Here is an 11,328-nt window from a genome sequence, read left to right on the forward strand (position 1 = left end):
TATCACCTCCCAAATCCTCCCCTGGCCTCCTCGCTACAGATCTATGGGGAGTTAGTACTCCCATACACCCGGTGGTCCCAGCCAGTCACCTCCTCCCCACACAGCAGGGAGCAGGTAAGTAGGTAAGCAGGAAGGGAGGAGAGGGCTAGGGCCCGAGGGAGCTTTCTCAACTCCTCTCCCAAAGTCATCATCCATCTTCTAACACCTCACAGGGGGCGGGAGGCCTGGGGGGAGAGAGGGCAGGTGGGGCAGTCCAGCTGGAGTTCCTCCACAGAAAAACAGGAGTGGGCCCCAAATGACACAACCTGTAACAGAGAAGGGGGAAGCCCACAGATGAGAACGCCACTCACCTCATGAGACAAAACTGCTCTGTGCCATTTATGCTGCTATCCTCTCCTCCTGACCTCCTCTTGCAGCAGAAAAATACACGCTCCCTTCGTCTAAGGCCAGTCCCCCACCTGCGCCCTGGACCCCATCCTGCCACCTTGGAGCCTCCTTGGCTGCCTCTCCTGGGCACCTTTGGTCTCTCCTTCCAGCCAGCAGACAAATGTGTCCGGGTCTCTCTCCCTCCTCAGCTAAGATGCAGACAAAACTCTGAGCAGAAAGTCCCCAGCTCCCATCTCCTCGCTGTCCACAACATTTTGAAAGAGCACCTACAACTGTCATCTCCATTCCTTACCTTGTGTTCACTTTTTAAACTTTCATTTCTGTATTGACATTTCTTAATTCCTTGGTCTTTTCTTGATTTGCATGGCCAGTTCTGTTGCAAGATTTATCCTTGTGGGCAGGTCACCGGCTCAGCGCAGAGGTCTTGAACTTGCCCACGTTCCTTTGCAGGGAGGGGTTGAGGAGCGGGTGGTGGAGCGGGTGGCAGTGCAGCTTCAGGCCTGCCCCCTGCTGTGAGGCTTGCTCCCAAACCGAGCCCACCAAGCTCGCCACAGCCTTCTCGTTGTTGGATCTGTTAGGGCTTATCTCGCTTTCCCTCTGTCCCACCAGCTGCCCTGTAAACAGGCTCCTGGCCTCCCTTTGCTCTTTTAGTGAAGAGCAGCTCCCTCCACCAGAAGGTCTCCCCATGCCCCCACAGCCAATCTGCACCTCCCTAACATCTCTCCATTCTCTCCACTCCCGCTGCCACTGCTTTAGGTCAGACCACCACCGTCCCCGTCCTGCATGACTGCTACTGCTTCCTCACCGGGCTGTCTGCTCCAGCTCACCCCTCTCTCATTGAGAATCCACATTGCTGCCAGAGGAGACTTTTAAAGGCACGGATCTAATACGTGACTGCTCGTAAAACTCACGAGATAAAACTTTAACTCCCGAATGTAGTTTTGGAGACTGTTACGGACTGAATTGTGTCCCGTCCAACCCCCCAACCCATCTAACAGTTCCCCTGTGATTTATATGTTGAAGCCCTAACTCCCACCATGACTGTATTTGGAGATAGGGTCTTTAAGGAAGTAATTAAGGTTAAATGAGGTCATCGGGTGGGGCCCTAATCTAACAGGATTGGTGTCCATATAAGAAGAGGAAGAGACACCAGGAGTGCGTGCACAGAGAAGAGGCCATGTGAGGACGCGGTGAGAAGGCAACTGTCCACAAGCCAAGGAGAAAGGCCCCAGGAGAGAGTAACCCTGCCACGACTGCTAGGACTTCCAGCTTCCAGAACTGTGAGAAAATTCATTTCTTTTCCTTAAGCCACCCCGTCTGTGGTGGTTTGTTATGGTAGGCCCAGCTGCCTAACGCAGAGCCTCTGTGCCAGCCTTTCATCTCTACCCTCCTCTTCGGCCTGCCCCCTTTCACAGCGATGCTGAAGCCAGAACTGCGTATGCATCCTTGAACGCACCACAGTCTCTCTCATCTCGTGTTGTCACCATTTCCTCTGCATGGAACGTCCTCCCACCTCTCCATCTCGGCCACCTGGATGAATTCCACATACAGATTAGTGACAGGTTCAGTGGGATTTCCCGTGGATTGGATGTGGGGTTCAGAGAGTTGCTCACAAAAATTTTCTTTTATGTGAACTAATGATTCCATATTTCTTTTCTTAATTTTTTATTGATGTTTCTTTATATTTCTATCATTTATTCTTCAGTGTCCTCTGTACTTTGTATCCCTCCCCTTCAAACTCATATTAAAACTTGCCTACCCACCTCGCCCCATCTGCAAAAATGAGCTCAAAATGGATCAAAGACTTAAATGTAAGCATTAAAACTGTAAAACTCTTAGAAGAAAATATAGGTGTAAATCTTCCTGACCTTGGATTAGACAATTGTTTTTAAATATGATACCAAAAGCACAAGCAACAAAAGAAAAGTAGAGATAGACTGGACATTGTCAAACTAAAAACTTTTGTGTTTTAAAAGATATTATCAAAAAAGTGAAAATACAACCCACAGAATGAAAGGAAACTTTTGCAAATCATATATCTGATAATAGACTTGTATCTAGAATATATAAAGAAGTATTACAACTCATAATAAACAGACAACCCAGTAAAAAATGGGCAAAGCTTCTGAATAGATACAGAAGATATTCAAATGGCCAGTGAGCACACAAAAAGATGTTCAACATCATTAGCCATCAAGGAAAAGGAAATAACAACCACAATGTGTGTGAGATACCACTTCACACTCAGGATGGCTATAATCAGAAAGTCAGATAATACGTGTTGGTGAGGATATGGAGAAATCAGAACCCTCATACGTTACTGGTAGGAAAGTAAAATGGTGCAGCTGCTTTGGAAAATAGACTGGCAGTTATTCAAATGGTTAAACATAGAGTTACCATATGATTCAGCAATTCCACTCTTAGGTATATACCCAAAAGAAATGAAAACCTATGTCCACACAAGGACTTGTACAGGAATGTTCACAGCAGCATTATTCAAAGAGCCAAAAAGTGGAAACAGCCCAAATGTCCACCAACTGATGAATGGATAAACAAAGTGTGGTATATCCAGACAATGGAATAGTGTTTGACAATAAAGAGAAATGAAGTACTAATAAACGAAACAATATGAGTGAACCTTGAAAATATTATGGTAAGTGAAAGAAGGCACAAAAGACTACTCATTGTGTGATTCCATTTATATGCAATGTACAAATCAGACAAATCTATAGACACAAAGTGGTGGCTTAGGGCTGGGGAAAGAGAGGTTGGGGAGTGAAGGCTAAGGGGTGCAGAGTTTCTTTTAGGATGACGAAAATGTTCTAAAGTGGATTGTGGTGATGAATGTACAACTCTGTGAGTACACCAAAAGCCATTGAATTGTACATTTTAAACTGGTGAATTGTATGGTATGTGAATTATATTTCAATAAAGCTGTTTTAACAAATCTTGCCTACCACATGACCCCACAGCAGAGGCCTGGTTCTGCTCTAATTTAGGGAAAAGTTTGGTAACTGATTCATACTAAAGTGTTGGTACTAATCACATCCTGATATGCCTTCCTCTCAAGTTTTATTTGCAGTTATTAGAAGAACGTGCCTTCACTAAAACAAATTCTTTTTAAATTTTAAACTCATTATTAAGAAATTTTTTAAGACTTTGACTTCTTTTAGAATTTTTTAAAAATTTAACTTTAATTTTTCGTGTTATCGTCTGTTCAGTGACCATCTCTTCCTGACAGATTATCAATAATCTTCAGCAGAACAGGGATCAGATTTGTCTTGTTCCTCACTGTATCCATAGCACATGGGATGGTGCTGGCTCAGAATAATAGAATATTTGTTAAATAACATATTATGAGTAAATGAACAAGTGCCTGAGTGAGAAGGGGAGTTGTTTCTGGCGTCCCTAAGATAGCTCACACAGGCAGTCATCAAAATGCCCATGAGTAGGTCTGGCCCTGGGGAGGAGGAGAGGGGACAAGCAGCGTCTACAGCATGGGTTATGCCCCAGCGTCCCCTGAATTGGTCCCCTGGGACATTCCTACGTGTCCCAACGATGCTGCCCTGGGTCTGAACATCTCAGGAGTCAGCCTGCAGGGCCGAGGAGTGCAGTGGGGAGATCTTGTGGCTTTAGAGTCATCTCTTGTGTTTGACCCCAAGTGCTATAACCCAGCTAAATTACCCACTCTTTGCCAGACTGGCCCCCAAATGACTTTCTGTAGCTCTTAAAACTAAATTTACCTCCTGAATGGTTAAAAATTGGCCGTCATCGGTTACTCCAAAGACAGTGGTTGAGGCAATTCTGAGGCAAGCTCCAGGGGGCGTCTGCTGCAGTGGCTGTGCTGTTGGAACGAGCAGCCAACACCTCGAGAGAGAACGACTCTCCCCTAGACGTAGACACTCCCAACGTGTGTGTGAGAAAATGTGACCTCAGAGTTACATCGGGTGTGTCCCTAGACAGATGGAGTCAGATCGAAAGTGACTGTGCAGTTCAACCTGGAGCTGCCGGAGGTGCCAAGAAAGGCAAGGCAGAGAAAGGCCCCTCATAAAAATTAAGAAACAGGAAAAGAATTAGTTCACAGAAAAGAGCATCTTCAGTGAGATTGGAGACCAGGGAGTGGAGAGTGCCCTGGGACAGCCCTCTCCCAGCATGGCCGTGAAGTCAGCCCAGCATGAGATGCGGCTGGTGGCCGCTGGGGTGGTGCCTTCAGCATAGATGTCTCCAAGTGCAGTCACTGGACAAAGGCTGCACATTTCTGAGACCCCTGATGCTGACTAACAATTTGTTTTTCAGAAAGTTTGTCTCTGGTACCTCGTTCTTGAAAATCCTAAAATTGATCCCAAGTCTGATGTGCATTTCAGAAACCAGCAGAGGTCACAAAGGCCATTAGAAAGTGACACAATATTCGTCCTTGTCTTGCTCTGGCCTTGTTTCCAGACAGCATCACACTTTCCTCTACCCCTAAGCGCTCCTGCCACATGCAGACCCACAGTCAATCCTTTTCAGCCCCTCCCCGCATGAAATAGGCTCAGAGCATCAAAAATGTAGCCAGAGCTGAGGATGTGACCGCCCAGAAGTGCACGACCCATCTGGCCAGTTGATCTGAGTTCACTGTTTGGTTCAGGATCAAAATTCCTCTTTAGTGAAAAAAGAAAAACTGAAAGGAAAAATAAGCCACATGGGTGACACTGCTGTGACACTCACCTGATACCCTAGGCTCCTCACATCCCATGAGCGAGGGGCCAGGGATCAGCGTCCCCTTTTACAGGTGAGGAAACAGAACAGAGGTGACTTCCTTGCCCAGGGTTTTGGAGGAGGAGCCAGAGGACCTGGGCTCGCTTAGCTCTGTCTTCCCTCCATGACCCACTTGTCTTGGCTGGTTTACTCCCTCGTTGCACAAATCTCTACCCAGGGCCTGCCATGTGCCAGGTACTGTGGGAAGCACTGAGGATGCAATGGGGAACAAGACAGGTCCTGTGCTCCCAGGGCCACAGCCTGTTGAGCTCTAACTCACCCTCGCCTGCTTGATGCATCCAATCAGAGGCCCTCACAGACCCCTGGCCTCAATGCACTCCAAACCGAGCTTGTGCACCAGACCCTCACCCTGCCTCCTGCCCAACCACCAGCCTTTCCTTTCTCACCATCACAAACCAGGGAGCCAGAGTCGTCCTGGTTGCCTCTCACTCCCTCACTCCACATCCAACCCACCTGGAGTCCTGCTGGTGTTCTGGAACTTTCCTGGAGAGTTTTCCAGCTGTCCCATATATCCACACAGACAAGTGGATGTGACTTTCAAAAGCAAATTACTTCAGGACTTGCCTGAGATCGGAGGTGTTTTTGTCGGATCCCTGGCCTTCTGGATCCTGGGGGTCAGCGAGAATTCTGTGTCCCCGAGAATCAGGGTGTGACTTCATTGCACTTTAAAGAAACGCAGCCAGTTCTTGTTCTGAAATAGACTTTAATCAAAGGGGTGAAATAGGGCAACAATTTTAAATACTAGAATGCTTGTAAAATATTAAATGTGTTCTGCTTAATTTTGACAAGGTAAAAATCTCCACTTTTTATACCTCCCACTCTCTATCTTTTCTTTAATTATTAAACCAAACTATTTTCAAAGAAACATAAGAAACTCTGCCTTTAACTAGCAGTATGATCTTCGGCAAGTTATTTTACCTCTCTGTGCCTCAGTTTCTCCATTTTTAACGTGAGAGAGTTGGACTCCAGAAGGTGTAAGTCCCTTCCAGCCTGGGGTTTGTTTTCCACAACATTCATGAGTTCCCTCTGAAAGAACTTCCTTGTCCTCTGAAGTTCAGGCACCCTGAGGACATGCAGCGACCTTGGGGCTAGGAGCCACACAGCCATTCCTCTGTGAGGTCCTGCCCGCCAGGTGCTGCCAGAAGGAGGCAGAGGTGCGGGACTCACAGGGCCCACAGGCCTCCTCTCCTTCCCCTGGGCTGCAGGAGCACACAGCTGTCCCCTGAGGGCCTGTTTCCTAGAGGCACTGCTGTCTCCTTCTCTCTTTCTCTTCCTCATCCCCCCAAAGGGATTTTTCAAAAACAAAAGCATAGAGCTTAGCCCCCTGCCTGAAAAAAAAGAAGAAAGAAAATGGAAAGAGAAACTACCCAGAACAGGAAGAAAAACAAAACATTTTCCTCAAAAAAATCAACATGCTGCATGCATCTACACTGAGAAGATATTGTCAAACGATGCCTTGAAAAGATGTTTGAAATGCTCTTAGACCTCTCAACGCACCCCCACAAGCCTCCTCTCTGTGACTCCCCATGACAGTGCTATGGGAGGATGGGCTAATTGTTAGACGAGGTGTCCCAGGGGTTACCCCAAGGCCTCCAGTTAGTAAAGATGGAGCCAGTGATGGCTGTCTACTCTCTTCCGACCTGCCTCTGTCCCCAAGAGGAGAGCAAGTCTGGGACGTGTTCACTGGGGCCTCTCCTGGGGAGGAAGATGCTGGTGGGGCAGGCTCGTGTAGACGGGTTGGGGAAAGGACCAGAAATCTATGGGCGAAGGGGTGCTGCAGGGGCCTAGGGGAGGAACGGAGGAAGACCACAGGGGGATCCTCACTGATGCTGGCCAGGCCTGGCCTCTATGAGGAGTCAGTTCACTGGCGGATTTGTCCTTGCCTGCTGCTCCCACACTGGGCCCACAGATGGTGGAGGAGTGATCAGGAAGGCCAGTCCTTGCATCCTCTGCCTCCCTTGCTAAGCTGGGATCCTCTCTTTCATTCATTCCCGGCACCCTGTCTCCTTAACCACACTCCCCCGGCCCAGTGTTCTACAATTGGGTGAGGATAGACCTGCCTTTCCCAGAAGTGACCCAGGCTCCAAAATTATTTAGTTCTTATGCTTTGCAATCTGGACTTTCATTACCTCATCACCATAATTCTGGGCATTAAAAAAGTGTCTCTCCAAGTGTGGCCCACAGATCACCTGGTCAGCACCACCTGAGGGGCTTATTTAAAATGCAAATTTCCTGAAATCGCCCCAGCGCTACAGGTTGCAATCCCTGGGGTGGGGCTTCAAAACGTGTGTCTGTAACAAACTGCCAGGTGATTCTGATGCCTATTGAGGGCTGAGAGCTGTAGGAAGCTCTCTGGACTCCGTGATCCCGCTCTTTGTGAGTGAGCATGTGTGTGTGTGTGTGTGTGTGTCACTCTCTATCAGGTCTCTTTCCTGTTGGTACCCTCTCTGCGGCAGCCCCAGCTGGATCTGTCTGCACTCTGGGAACATGCCCACCAGGAATGTCGTGCTTCCAGGCTCTTGTTGATATCAAGCTAAAAATGCAACTGTAGATGCACCCTGTCTGAGATTAAACTATTCCCAGCCTCATGAGTACCGTTGCCAACCAGCTGCCTCCTTCTCTGACCTCTGGATGTCACAAACAAGCCAAGTTTCTAGCTGCCGGTGCTCTCACTGCATCCTCCCAGCACCCTCCAGCAGGAATGAGGGGTAACAAGCACTGCTCCCAGTGGCCTCTGAGCGTCAGGCTGCTCTCCCCCAAACCCCAGAATCCAGGAACACTCTCATCCCCCAGTTCTGCCCACCTGGACTGGGGGCTGGGACAGGAGGGGCCCTGGGGTCCTGCTGCCAGCCAGGTTTAAGGCTGGGCTGTGCCACCCTCGGAAATACCATGGGGATGCCCTAAGTCAGCAACTTAGCAGGTGACAGAAGAATGAAGAATTCTCTTCCCCATCTTTTTATGAGGTCAAAGACCCTCACTCCCCATCCCCTTTCCAGACCCTACAGAGAGATGAAGATGTGCACAAGTTACGAACTTTACAGGCTTGTTCTCCATTGGTCTTAGCGCCAAGCGGACATGCATCCTTAGAGTGCCAGGGCAGGGACTTGGCCTCCAGAGCATCTCACACATTTATCTAACAAATGTTTATTTAATACCAACTGTATGTCAGACTCGTAGTCGTTCTCAGTGGTAATACCAAGGGCACTGATCACGCATGGGTTTCTATGGGCCAGGAGCCAGGCTAACGCATCTCATGCGTCATCACATGAGAGTCCACGACTGCCTAAGGAGGCAGGACCTGCTGTTACTACTTTGAAGTTCGGTGCAGAGTGAATGGCAGAGCTGGGAGGGAGCCCGGGTCACAGGTCCAGGCACCTGCCTCCCATCCTGTTCCAGAAGTAGGGAAATGAGGCTCACGGGGTACCGGCAGCTTGCCAAAGATTAAAGAGCCGTTAGCTGCAGGAGGCAGGATTTGAATCCAGACCTGTCGTACACCAAAGCCCAGGCACTTCTTCTTGTACCCCAAAAATTGACCTGCCTAGAGGTGGGTGCCCCCATTTGGAGCCTTGGACAAAGTCAGTAGTGGGGGATGTTGGCTCAGAAGGGGCACAGGCCTCTGCCCGGGGCTGGAGGAGGTGGTGGCTGGGACTAGGGTGGGTGGGAGAGCCTGGGCCCAGCTCTCTCACCCAGGCTGGGCTGAGGGGGCAGCTCTGAGATGCTCGGCTACCCCAGCTGTCAGAGCAGGCGCCTCTGGAAACCTCCTGGTGGTCCCTGTCCAGAGGCAGCATCAGGAATGGAGATGACGAGGCCTCAGCCCAGACTTACTCTGGGAGCTGTGAGAGCATGAAGGTTAGGCCTGAGTCTGAGGACTTTCTCTGCAGGGAAGAAGCAGCCCCTCTGGATTTCTGCAGAGGTGGGGAAAGTTGGCCAGAAGGCTGCCCAAGGGGTGGTCTGTCCTTCCACATCTTGTCTCACCAGCTCTCATTACAGCCAATAAAATAAAAAGGAAGAAAGAGAGACAAAGGGAGAGCAGGGAGGAGGGAGGGAGGGAGGGAGGAAGGGAAGGAAGGAAGATAGAAAAAGAGGGAGGGAGGGAGAGAGGGAGAGAGGAAGGAAGGAAGGAAAGAGGGAAGGAAGGAAGAGAGAGGAAGGGAGGGAGACCCTCCCGGGTGCTCTCCCACTGTGAGCATGGGCAGCTCAACCCAGGGCTGGCTGTCGACCTTGGGCTGGGCAGGAACAGCTCGTTCTTAATCTCAGCTAATGGTCTCCAAACATTTCTGAAACTACCAAATCCTTAGTGAAAACTTCTTCAGCAGGCACCTGCAATATGTGTTTATTTATTGACGTGTAAATACATGTACTGCGTTCTAAACTATACGTAACATGTACCATTAATAACATGGGCAAAACATACACAAAAATGATAAAATGAAAAATACACATGAGGAGGAGTTCTAATATTTTCCATGCACCCTGGCCTAAGTCTTTGCTAATCACTAGGGGAACATAGACCTCTGAAGATACACAGTGATGTGCCAGAGGCATTGGAAACCTCATAGACACGACACATCTTCAGAGAGCATCGGTTTCACTCAGGTAATTCAAAATAGAGACATGAAGACAGCTATGTTATAGAAGAGGATGAAAAATCCACGTGGACTTTTCAGGTCGAACAGGAGGCTTTGGAGAAAGTTATATTGCTGTGGGACGCTCTGCGATTGGTCCAGATCACCAAGGTTACGACTTTTTCTGAGGTTGGGGGCACTTGGTGACTATGCTTCCAAAGCAATGGTCTAGGTGGAGGCAATCAGGTCCAAAGATGAGCATGAGTTTTAGGAAACTTTGAGGTTTTGGTTGGCTGAATGTTAAATAAGAACATCTGTGCTTTACTCTGGGTCTTGATGTTCATTGCTTACTCATTCATTCATTCATTCATCCATTCAACAGGTATTTATTGAATGTCTATTCCAGTCCAGGCACCACGGAAAATACTGTGCCAATATTTCAGGAGAGACTTGTCTTAAGAGTATCAGACTCAGAGAGAACAAAAAGACAATGATGCTTGGAAAACTGGAGCAGAGCTTCCTCCCAATCCCCTGGACTTTCAGGTGTCTCTGTTTCCTTAACTGTTATGATGGTTATAGTGAGATGAAAAAGAAATACTCTGAAATTAAAATTGCTAATAAGTGCAAATTAATCTAAATTATGACCATAAGATATTCCTGCAGGAAATATCAGCTGAGCCCCTGTGCATGCCAGGACTTGTGCGGGGTAGAGTGGGGAGGACAGAGATGGTCCCAGCAAGAGCCTATCCACAAAGGGGAGATTGGTAAGGAAATGGGAGATATATTGAAATATGATTGTTGGGGTGCAGACAGAAAGATTGGGATGGCTCAAACAGTAGGTGCCATGGGACTTCTGAGGGGGAGAGGTGATCTGCACTGTACAACCATTTGTGATGCTGTTAATCCTTATCCTCTTAAGATTTCACAACCCTTATTATAAATGCTATAACAAGAACACAAACTGTACCATGAAGGGCTGAGGGCAAGATGGTTTGTCAATTACTGTCATTGACGATGTCGGATCAACTCAAATGTATGACTGTAATGAGCCCATCATGGCTGCATGAGACAAGACACTAACCCTATCTAGGAAACACAAGCCAATCCAGACGTTACGTGTATCTGTGTATTGTGCCGACATCATTGGGAATAGACTTGGGAAAGCAAGATCCACCTGGATTAAGCCACCAATGCTGAGAAGAAACGGCAGTGTCAGTATTTGGTGAGTCAACTGGCTAGAATGGTAAAGGTGGTGACCAAGGAGCTTCATCGTATACATGTGGGTTCCTTCTCCTCTCAGTTACCCTCCATGGAATGTTTCCCAGCCAGAAGCACCTGGTATGCCTTTGCATTTCCTTGGCCCTAGAGGAACCCCAGAGCAAGAGTGCGTATGTGAATGATTCCATGGTCATACTTTGGAAAGAACTCCAAGCACACACCCATGGGTGATGCTCTCATTACCATCTCTGAATCCAGAAGGCAAATTATCAGCAGTGCTATTAAGAGAAAGGGCTGCAGAACGGATGCAGGAAATCATTCTCTAGTTGGTCTGGAGAGAGGATATATTAGTCAACTAGGGCTGCTGTAACAAAGTACCATAGACAGAGGGCTTAAATAG

At 48.1% G+C, this 11,328-nt stretch overlaps 1 long non-coding RNA gene across 1 annotated transcript; it reads left to right on the forward strand.

Annotated features, from left to right (window-relative positions):
- On the forward strand, positions 1–3,334 carry LOC138918765 (uncharacterized). The gene is made up of 2 exons (XR_011428489.1): positions 1–114; positions 1,144–3,334. It is a non-coding gene; the product is annotated as an uncharacterized lncRNA (long non-coding RNA).
- Positions 3,335–11,328: the final 7,994 nt, after the last annotated feature.

The sequence above is a fragment of the Equus caballus genome, chromosome 18 (genome assembly GCF_041296265.1).
Source record: "Equus caballus isolate H_3958 breed thoroughbred chromosome 18, TB-T2T, whole genome shotgun sequence".
NCBI lineage: Eukaryota > Metazoa > Chordata > Mammalia > Perissodactyla > Equidae > Equus > Equus caballus.